Below are 11570 nucleotides of genomic sequence, written 5' to 3'. Positions count from 1 at the left end.
ATGTAGTCAGTGCAGAGAAATTAATTAGACCTCCATGAGGAGATTTTGTATGTCTTTCTTTGTTGTCTAGCCTGGAGAAATGCAAGGTTTGTGGAGAGGGGTAATAATTTTTATGGGACAAAACTCCATAAGCCTTCAGAAGCGTCAGTCTCTTTCTTAATAGCCTGTATGGGTAATTTGGGTTTTTTCTTTAGAGGAGAAATGCCTCATTAGGCATTTACAGTTCAAATGCAAAATGAATTAAATGGCCAGTTCTCTGCTGGTGGCTGCAGTAAAAAACTTGAATATCTGCTCTGGACATGCACAGGAACTAAACAGAAAGGCACAAATGGCTTTAAAAATAAATCCCAGGGCTGTGCCACCTTCATCATTTTGAAGGTCTGGCTCTTGCTGTTTAAACACGGGGATTTGACAATGATATAAAAATTACTCAGCCAAACATTTGCATCTTGCTGGCCATTTGGCATTCCTTCAGCTTCATGTTTAGTGAGGCCTGTCCTTCATTGCTGAGATTGCACTGAAGTGGCTCTTGATACAAAGGTTTTTTTTTTAACATACTGCAGAGCTTGTGCCACAGTCCAAACAAGCCAAGATGCCCACTGAAGCTCTGCCAGGCAGATGGGGCAGGCTGGTGGACATCTCAAATGGGCACTTAAAATGTTTCATGGCCTGCAGCTCATCCCCTGCTCCCATTTTGCAGGGCTGGTTGCTGGGAGATGAGCTTCTCCAACACCTCCCCAGCAGCAGTGGTGGGGGGCAAGGGAGAGCATGGAGAGAGATGGAGTGAAGCCAGCTGCATGCATCTAGCTAAGTCAGAAAGCAGGAGGCTCAAGCAGGGAGCATGGGCAATGAGGAAGGAGAAAAAAGTCCTTGCAATGTGGTGACAGAGATATCCTTGGCTGGGACGAGTGAGTTTGTGCCCCCTCCCATAGGTGTGACAAAGTCAGAGGGGCACCTACAAGCTGTGCAGTGCATTCACCTGCAAGATCAGTTATCAACACTACACCCATGTTTTCAGGCCCTGCAGGTGTCCAGTGCAGTGCAAGTGTAGAGAAAGAGGCCACATCAGCCCTGAGGAGCCACAGAACAGGTTGTCAGGCTACATCAAGGTGGAAAAAAGAGGGGGAAAAGAGAGGGGGAAGGTGGAACAAGGAATTTCCAGAATGATGCATCTGGAGGGGGGCTATAGATGTAGTGTGGGACCCAGGTACTCTAAATATATGTTTAGTGATAATTTTCTCCAGAAAATAAAAATTGAGAATTGTGCTGCAATGCACTGCCTTGCCTCTGTCTCCTGCTGTCTTGTCCCTTTCAGCTATATTTGCTGTACACATATAAAGGCACTGAGAATATTAACTGCACTACAGAGGTGACACCGAATCAATGAGTGCATCGATTCTGATGTATGTGAGAAAACCAGAGGTAAATCACCAGCACAACAGCACTGATGCACAAGAACTCCTGCAGTATTATTCTGTTCAGAGATGCCCACTCCTATTTGCGTGGGATCTTGTACAGGTTTATCAGACTTGGGTGATGGTCGATGCACCAGGGCAAGGTTTGTGCTCCCAGGGACAGAGCTGGGTCACCCCTGGGCAGAGCGGCACCTTCCCGGACAGCCACGCCGGAGCCAGTGGCAATGTCGTGGGGAAACCGCTAGATGTAGATACAGAGTTAGGCTGCCACTGGTCCAAGTACATCAGGTATCTGTCTTAATGGGAAAATTACCTTTCAGTGCCGTGAGAGGGGGTAGGTGCTTCTAAACAGAAATTAAAAACCTTTAAGGATTATGTTGATCGTAGGATTCATAACAATAAGAAGTGCAGTGATTAAGAATCTTATTTATTGAATCCTTTTTTTAAAAAAAAGCCTCCTTTGCTCTGTTGCACTGTGACTAAGTGTTACCACATCCCGCATCATCATCCTCCTGAGATTACCCCCACTCACCGGCCAAAGCCCCCGCCTCTCCTTGCATCACGGGCTCTGAGATTTGTTTGTCTGCTCACCAGGGCAGTGCTCAGAGATGTTCACACTACAGGAAGCATTAGTGTGCTCCTGGGGGAGAGTAAAATATTGAGAAATAAATGGTAGGTAAATAATGGTTCCATCCCAAGGTAATGAGGTTCTGTTTCTGAATGCAGATGAGCAATTTGTCAAAAGAAGAAGGTTAATATAAACTCCCAAATGTTTAAATCATCTAAATGGTACCTGAGAATGGTGTCTGGTGCCTGGTTATACTCCAGCTCGGCCTCAGCTAACATAAATCCATCAGGTACAGCAAGATACAGCAGCACTGGACCAAGCTGGTCTGTTTGCATGAGGCTGTCATGGCCGAGGAAAATGGCCCATAGAAACAGCACCATGCTTCAAGCAGACCAAGTAAAAACAACAAAAGGATATTTTCAAGGGCTTGTTAGAGCCTGGTCCACTTTCTCTCTGTCAGAAAGGAGATATCTATTGATATTCTCCATTTATTTTTCAAGGAGGTACAAAGTTAGGGTAGCAGGTTTACCCTGCAGCACTTTTCTATTGTCTGAAGAGCAGCAGAAAATAACATCTAGAGGGGAAAAAAAAAATCTCAAAATAACATTTCCAAACTCGTAATTTTCTTAAAGATAAGAGAGTGAGCAAAGAGAAGATGCTGCCTGCAGGCTCACTGTTCTTTGAGAAATGGAGCACTCACACAGGCTCGGTGAAGAACACTGATAATTTTTAATGACAAACATCAGATCCAATGGATAACAATGAAGCATCAAAACAAAATTCAATTAAAATAGAAACTAATAAATAACTATTGAAAGATAATTTGCAGTTCCCTTGTCCCTGCCAACAGCTGGTGTCACAGGCAGTTCCATCTTTTTCTTGAACCCAGGCATCCCAGTATCCATCCCACCAGCACAAAGAGGGCCAGGAGGCAGGTTTGAGCACTGGCCCATCAATTATCCAGGCTATTTAAGTGTTAACATGCTTCCAGGCAGGGGTTTGGTGTATGCCAACTAAAACTTTCCCAAATCCTGCTTGAGCAAGGTTTGGGAGAGGCCATGTGCAGGGGCCTATTCCCAGCAGACAGCATGGGTGTGATTGCATCAGGCTGGCTCCCTCTGCTCCAGCACCCAACCTGTGCCCAGGCTCTGCACCCACAAATACCTCCACACACTGGCACATCATACTACAGATTTTGCAAAACTAACCACCACCCTCCTACCACAGGGGAAAAAAATAGGAAGTTGGCAAACCCCTCGCATACACCAGACATTTTTAGCTGGAAATAAGTCCTCCCACAGAAGAATAATGATGGCATAAGGGTGTAAGACAAGGTGCTGAGGAGAAGCAGGTCAAATTCTGTATAAAGTGCTTGAACTGCCTTACAAGCTCCAGGCCAAAGATTAGCTTCCAAACCTGTTGTAATTCACATTATGGACAGAGCCTTAAATTCCAATTATGAATTTTTTTGCATTTACAATACAATAAATGCCCTGATAGCAATAAAATTGTACACATGAATAAACTGAGCTCTATGGCACAGACAACAAAGCACAGAAAAAGAGTCAGAATTTGGGTACATCAGGAAAGGTCTCTCTGCCCTGGGTGGACCTGTTTCACTAATACTGAGTCCTGCTCAAGCAGTTGCCTGTCAGCATCCCATTCCCTGCATGGAAACTGTCCCTCAGACCTGGGACAAGGATCTCACTGTGGTGGTTGAAGGGCACCATCTCTTCTAGATGCACGAGCTGCAAAAGCCCACTGGATTCTTCTCAATAAATGATTTGGCAAGAACAACATATCATTGAACAAAACTCTTTGCAACAAAATAATTAGTTTATTCTTATTATGTGAGCTGCTTAATTGTTTTTCATCCAATATTTTGACATACCATTACCAAAATAGCTACTAAAATGTTTACATGCTAGAATCTAAGCATCAATCTAAGAGAACTCTGATAAATCAACAGAAGAAAACATTAAAGATCACTACGATGACATCTTCCCAAGAAAGCACAAAGAATAATAACCACGATTAGTGACAATTTAAATGAAATAAGAGAATATAATTAGTTTTGAAATGTTTGGAATTTAAACACTTAGCTCCTAATGGATATACTGTGTTTTCAGCAGCTTTTCTCAGATCTCTCTGAGGAGTTATCCACATGTTCAGTGTTCTCTGTTACCTTCAAAGATAAAAATCTCACTCAAGCAGGCTCATCTTCTTGCATATTTGCAAAGCACTTGCACAATTTTGAATGTCGCTGATGTTTGCAGCAACAGACCCATCAACACAAAGGTCATACAAAAAATTAAAAATAAAAAGTCAGTCTTAAAACTGCATTGGAGTGAAAATTTATGTTTTCAGAAAGGGAAGAGAGAGATGGAGAATAAAATCCAAGCTCCAAATAATGATAGAACTTAGTGTCTTGGCTATCTCCAGGCTAGCTGTGTGGGGAAGTACCCAAGCACATTATTCCTACATCTATACTTGTGTGGCAGCAGTTTGCCTGCACTGCCCTGAGCTGGCCTTCCCCTGCTTCTCAGTGCCATTTACAGTCACAATACCACAACACCTGCAGTGTGCTCACTGCAAAAAAAAAAAAAAAAAAAAAAAAAAAAAAAAAAAAAAAAAAAAAAAAAAGAGAGACATTCCCTGTTATAACACACTTACCTCAGGAGGTTCTGATCTGCATGTGAGCTGGTGTTGGTGTCTAAGGGAAGGACGTTCACACACAAAAATTACATCTGAGAGATTTGTGAAGCTGTTTGTGCCTTTCCTGAAGTGTTTCGCAGGCCCAAAAGAGAGACAGGTTAAAACCATTGCTAACAGAGTGCATTTGTACAGCTCAGTGCTGTGTCATGTAAAGGTGTCAAAGAGCTGGCCAAGAAGCCCTAAGCTGCATTAATGAGCTTCCCTTGGAGTAACACACTGTATCTCACAGGGGCCAGAAGGCACTTGGGGTGTCTTGGTGCACTGCTGTCATCTGCTGGGCAGTCCTCAGCTGCTATTTAGGTGGGGAAGGGTTGCAGGAAGGAAGCTGTGTCATTTACTCAGGACTAGAAAAATACCAGAGGAACCAATCTCCCATGGCTGGCAGTCACCTGAATGCTGCAAAGTGCCTCCTCATCCTGTGCCCCGGGACACCCATCTGCACCTTGTCTCTGCCTCATATTTCAGAGAAACAGCTTACAGCTTGCCTCCTCCTCATCCTTCACCATGCCACAGTCTCCTCACCCCAGACTTCACTGACACATGCTATGCCAATTCATGTATCCCAGCTTCAGCAAGCAAGCAGGAAGAACCTGTCTTGGGGCTGAGGGTTTTTTTTCTTTTTCTTTTTCTTTCTTTTTTTTCTTTTTTCTTCTTTTTTTTTTTTCTTTTTTCTTTTTTCCTTTTTTCTTTTTTCCTTTTTTTCTTTTTTTTTCTTTTTTTTTTCTTTTTTTTTTCTTTTTTCCTTTTTTTTTCTTCTTTTTTCCCTTTTTTTTTTTTTTTTTTTTAAATCTCACAGTGCTCCTCTGAATGTGGCTGCCCCTAAAAAGCATGAACTCTTGAGAGCAAAGGACTGGATTATATCCACTGCAACCTGCCATTGCTAAGTGCTGTCGACCTCTTTCCCTCACCCCCATTACAAAACACACATTGTGTTACTCGGTATTGAAATGCTTTTTGGCACACAGTATATAGCAGATTTGGCATATAGATTTAGAAAAATTCAGACATCCAGCTTTTCCTGTAGAGGTTTCAGATGTGATGAGCCTGCCACATGCCAGTTATTTAAGACAAACCCCAAAATGAGGACCAAAATGGAATAAAAATGACTTGATGCATGACCTCACCAATTCAGGGCTGAAACCTGTAACTATTACAGAAGTTTTAGCCCCAGTATGGAGGAGATGCTATTTCAGCCTCCTTCCAGTGTGTCCATGTGCAGGCAGCTGGAGCTCTGCAGCCCTCCTGTGAGCCTGGGACCTTCCCTCCTCATCTCCACTCCTGCCTTCCATTCTTTTTCCTTGACAGGTACCCACCTCGCTCTTCTTCACACTGTTGTTACATTTTACCCTTCCCTGCCTGACCCCTGCCTCCTGTGCTGTGCTCTCCTGCTTGGTGTCTGCTTCCCTCATCCCTGCTGCATCCAGCAGAGGGAAAAATGATGGGGGAGAAAACCCAGCAGAGCAACCACAGACTGAATGCTACAGGAGCAGGCAGAAGCCAGCAGGTCTTGCTTCAGTTTAATAGGAACTGTGGATCAAACACAGTCAGGTCCTCCTGGGACTGTGCCCACAGGTGGGACTCCTCATGCATGTTGAAGACGATGTTGCTCAGAATCCTGAGGCATGGAAGCAGACATCAGTTTGAGTCCTGAGGCTGACACTGCTCACCATTTGTTGCCAAGGCAGTGGTAACTACCAGGAATTGCCACCACTGTGAAAAACATCACCACAACATACAAACCCCCTCCGTCCCCCCCAGATTGTTGCTGACTTTGCTCAGAAGAGTTGAGAACACAGTAGTGGATATGAAGTGAAAATAAACAAGACTCTAAATCAGAATCTTCATTCCTCTGCTAAAAACTCTGCTGCTTAATGTGTGTTTTCCTTTGAATGAATGTGGCCATACGCTCCTTAAAATGTTCCTGCACAAAATGAAAGCATAATATGCAGTACACAATGTTGAAGATGTATTGAAGATATTTACTACCTTCTACTTACACAGAAGGTGTTTGTTTAACCATCTTCATTCACAGTAACTGACTGCTGATACTGCTGTTCTTTTTAGCACCAATTAAAAGTTGTTCTGTACTTTTTTACCAATATATTTTTAAGCCACTCGGTGCTTAAAAGAAGTTTGTAACCTGCAGGCTCAGTCTTGTTGAGACCTGTGCACATGAATAATTCATAAAGTGAGGAACAGTGGCTATTAACATAAGTAAAACTACTCAAAAGAGAAAAGTATCTCACGCTTGGATTCTTTGCAGGAATTGACCTTAATTTGCTCTTCAGATCTAGACTGCCCCATTAGGACACTTTCTTATCTGGTTTTTATTTATTTTATATACATAGGAAACACAGATTAGGAAAAAAGCCTCCAAACTCTCTAAGTTTTCTAAGTTAGACTGAACGTTTATGACGACTGGGATGCTGTGGACAGCATCATAAACCAAAGGGTTCTTGTACCTCCCTCATTGTTTCTGTATTACTCTGAGGTTGTAGATGAGATGACCCAAATGCCATTAATGTTTACAGGAGACTTCTGTGAAGCTTTAAAAGCCAGAATCTGTGTCAGTAAGGCTCAGCTGTCATCCCTTGCATTTGCATTTGTAGTGTAAAAAGCAAATACCAGGTAAGCAATTATTGCATTCGTTGATTTTCCTTATGCAGAGCAAAAGCAGAGTAAATTATAAAGGGTAATGAAACTGAACTCAGCTGTCACATTCACAAAATGCCATACGTTCATCTTGCTGTTAAATATTGCAGGAGAAAATCTGATAAGAGCAAAGCTGTCCGTGCTTATGAAGTAAACAGTGAAAAGTAATCCATAAACTGGATTACTTGTCATGTCAGGAATATGTCACTGTTTTTTCAGGGAGTTCAGCCTGATTACGAGTTCTTGCCATTTTATTCCAGGAAACCTCCTCTAATTTCACTGGATTTAAGTTGCAGTAAAAGTAGTGGTGAAGTGATGTATCCTAAGGTACCTTTTACTTGCTGTGTCTTAGAGAAACGTAGAAAAAGGATGGGTCTTGCCCTCAAGAATTAAAAAATTTACAAGTTGCTGTTGTGATTTACACATTTTTAAGAAAAATTTGAACCAAAACAATTTTGCAATCTCTTTTGTTTCTTTAGTCATCTACCCTCCTCTTACCATGTGAGGTGGCTGTAGCACCACAGAGCAAGACTCACTGCAGTTGCTGGCTGCAGCATGAACACTCAGTCCCTTTCCTGGGAGCTGGCAGTTCATTAGCAGCCAGTTTATAAACTGCCTTACCACAGGCTTGTGAGCTCTCTGAATTTTTTATGACCTCCTTTCCTTAAGACAGCAAACTCATTATTTTTTCTAAACAAGCAACAGGACATGGGATTCAAGAGAAGAAAAATAAATTTTGCCCTTCGATCCATGTCTTTAATGCAGTTTAAGTAATTTCATGGATTAAAATGCATTCCTGCATTTATATCCCAAAAATCCCTTAGTTTTGGAAAGGGAAGACTATTCCCCAGTATTGCTTCTGGTTGCCACTCATTTTCAATACAGAAGGTGCAGAGTTGCCCAACTCTCCTCAGCTCCATGTATGTTTAATTTTGCATCTTCACCTGGGCTGAGTGGATGAAGCAGTGTCTGTGTCATCTCCTTCAGATTAAGAGACCCAAATGTTTTTTGGTTTTTTTCTCTGTTGTCTCAGGAAACATTTGTAAACATTGCAGGACACAGGAATGCAACCTGGGTTTCATCTGTACCTTATCAAGATGTCCTGGCCACTAAGATCTTGCATAGCTCTCCTGTCACCAGCTGCCTCCATCCCTGGCCGTGGGGCCATCCTGCTCAGCAGGACAGGAGGAGGGGGGCAAGTCTCCCCCTTCACACTCTGTTTCATGTCAACATCTTCACCTTGTGGGAATGGGATTTCCTCCAGAAGGCTTAGCAGGCCCCACCTACTGCTAACATTCATTAAATTCCACCAAATGCATCTTTATTTTGGTATTTTATATTTTGAGTAAGAGTTTTATAAAGGAGGATTGGAAAAACAATTAAAGAAAAACTTAAACAATTTACACAGAGACCAGACTCTCTTGCCATATTCCAAGATACCTCAGCCAAACTGCTCCTGGGATCCTGAGGGGTCTGGATACATGAGTAAGCAGTTCTTCAGTGTCACCAGGCTCCAGTGCCATTTCAGCTCTTTGGGCCTTTCTTCTTCATCTTCCACAGTACCAGCCTGATTTAATTAAAAGTAAAAGCATCACTGGTGATGTCTGCCTCAAAGTTTTCCCACATTTCAGAATCAGCAGTTTATCTTTAGTTAGCAAGGCCTGGCAATGAATATGCTTCTGAGGCTAACAATGCCTGCGCTCTGCACAGTCTGGAGTTCTGTCATAGATTTGGGTAGCAAAACACAAAATCTTTTTTTCAGTATTATTAGGATATAACAATAAAATTGAGCCCTGATGCATTTCTGTGTCAAGTTAAATGGTATAATTTTGAGCTTGTCTTGGATTATACCAACCCTCAGCCCTTGGATTCTGGATCTTAAAGGAATAAAGACACCCAGCAGGACAGCGTGGTTCAGGCACCCAGTTACTTATGGTACCCCTGCCCCATAACCAGTGGTCCTAGATGTCTAGGTACTGCCCACATAGGCTCAAAGGCCTTTTATTGTGTGCTATTAACTCATCCTCAGGTTAGCTAATTGGGAACATATTGCTGGAGCCAGACAGGTCTGATGATTGAGCAAGAGCATAGCTTACAACTCTCTTACAGAGCCTTACAGGTCCCTGGGACCTTGCTATCAGCTTACTCTGTGATTTTCAAGTGCAAAGCTGACCTTTGGAAGCTTCCCTCTCTCTTGTACTTCAGTCAGCAGAGCTGCATGACAAGGAACAAGTGGGGCAGCCGTGTAAAGCATGAACACTCAGCGCATAGGTACCCTGAATAAACAAACTGCAAGGAGAGAAATGAATCCTGACTTCTTGCATCTCTTGACAAAAGCAGTGTGTCCTGGCAGTCTGTGACTCTCACAGCTCCAGAAGGATTAGTGTGGTGTTTACCTGCTCTTTCCCAGCCTGGGCAAATGCTTGATCTTGCTCATGTGTAAGAGAGTTTTTGACAGTTGCCATAGCACAACAAGAGCCTCCCTTCTCTCTTTGTTTGGCACTTTTGAGGACTAATCAGCCATGCTTTCTTACAGCATGAAAAATCAGCTTATTTTAAATTAATTTCCAGGGCAAAAAGAACTGCTTTCAAATTATCAGTCACTGAGTTGAATATTCCTCCGTCAGCAAGCTTCAACTTTCTTTTGAAGGGAGGAAAGAGCTCTTCTGCCTGGCTTTTGGGGTGGAGAAGGAGTAGGAAGGAATCACCCCTGTGCCTGCTGTACCTGTCCTGGAGGGACAGAAAAACACTTCCTCCTCCTGCAGGACTCTGTTTAGGTATTGATTCACCATTACTTTGTGCATGGTATTTAATACTTATCTTTTGGTAGTGACTAATACTCCATTATGTCCCTGAGCACTTTGTGTAAAGTGATATTTAACCACAATAAAAGCAAGGTGCTGCCAAGAATGTGCAGTGAGGGTTTGCAGAAAAAATCTAGGAAAGTTTCCTGGCAGCTACAGAAAGGGTGCACCTACAGCACCAAGAAATGCACTGTGTATGTCACAGCAAGGGCCCACAGCACTGATGCCTACATAATCCTTCATTTTATCTTCACTATGCTCATCTTCCATCATATCCTTGAATAGGCATATATTAAATTGAATTTTTATGGCTTAGGTAGCAGAACTAATACCAGCTGATATGACAGTTCAACAGTGAGTCATGTGCCATGGATGAATGCCTTCCCCTAGTCTACTCCACCACCAGTGTCCCAGTGTATGGGTAGAATATTCTCTATGTGAAAGCAGGAAGCAGCCTGGAGAGCTTCCCAGGATTGTATGGTGCTCCCTTCCCTTGCTGTGGGATGTGACCAGTGCTTTGTACACAGGTGCTGACATGTCTAGTGCCAGAAATTAGGCTTTTGCTACCATTTTCACATACTGTGAAATGCAGATTATAAAGAATGAATAACGCAAAAAATAAAATATAAAAAAAAAAAAATCTCCACCCACTATTTCCAGTAAATGGTGCTGCCATTTGTTACATTTAAGTAAAGCCAATGCTCAAAGAGGAAATAGAATACTGCCAGTGGTAATAGCCTATGTTTTCAATGTTTCAATGGCTCCACTTATCTGGATCTTATTTTGGCTTGGCAATGTGGGTGCAACTTAACTTCTCAAACATTAGCATCAGCACTTAAATTTATCAGTCCCTGAGGACTGTCTGTTAAGATAAACTGAGTCTACCCAAAGTAGCAACATTGATGGAGCCTCAAATAGAGTTGCCAAACCCTTTGCAGGGCTAAATAAAGTAACAACAGAAAATTCACACCATGGCTGGTCACTCCCCACGCAAACAGACTTCCCATAGGCCCCTTTGCAGGTCATACAAGGTCTGGTGAATGGGAAACAGAAGCATACATCCCTTTTCTGATGGAAGTCATGTCCTGCTTTAACCTGTCACCATGCCTTCATCCCCATTAAAAAATCTGGTATTAGTTTGCTTATCTGGGGTGGCGGTGGAGGGAGGAAGGAGGGGGAACAGAGATGAGATTTTTTCCTGCTTCCAGTCTTTAACTTATATCCCCATGTTATTGCTACTTCTTCCCTATGATTTTCCTTGGGGTTAAAAGCCTATGTGAGTAAGAAACCAGACTCTGGTATTTCTGTGGCTTTTCCAGATGTACAGGCTGAGATGGAGACCTTTCTGGGTATTGCTCAAAGTCTTTAGTGAGTTAGACAGTAAAACTTCTGGCTTATTTTTTTTATTTTTCAGGT

The sequence above is a fragment of the Heliangelus exortis genome, chromosome 3 (genome assembly GCF_036169615.1).
Source record: "Heliangelus exortis chromosome 3, bHelExo1.hap1, whole genome shotgun sequence".
Lineage (NCBI taxonomy): Eukaryota > Metazoa > Chordata > Aves > Apodiformes > Trochilidae > Heliangelus > Heliangelus exortis.
This window is presented reverse-complemented; position numbering follows the sequence as displayed.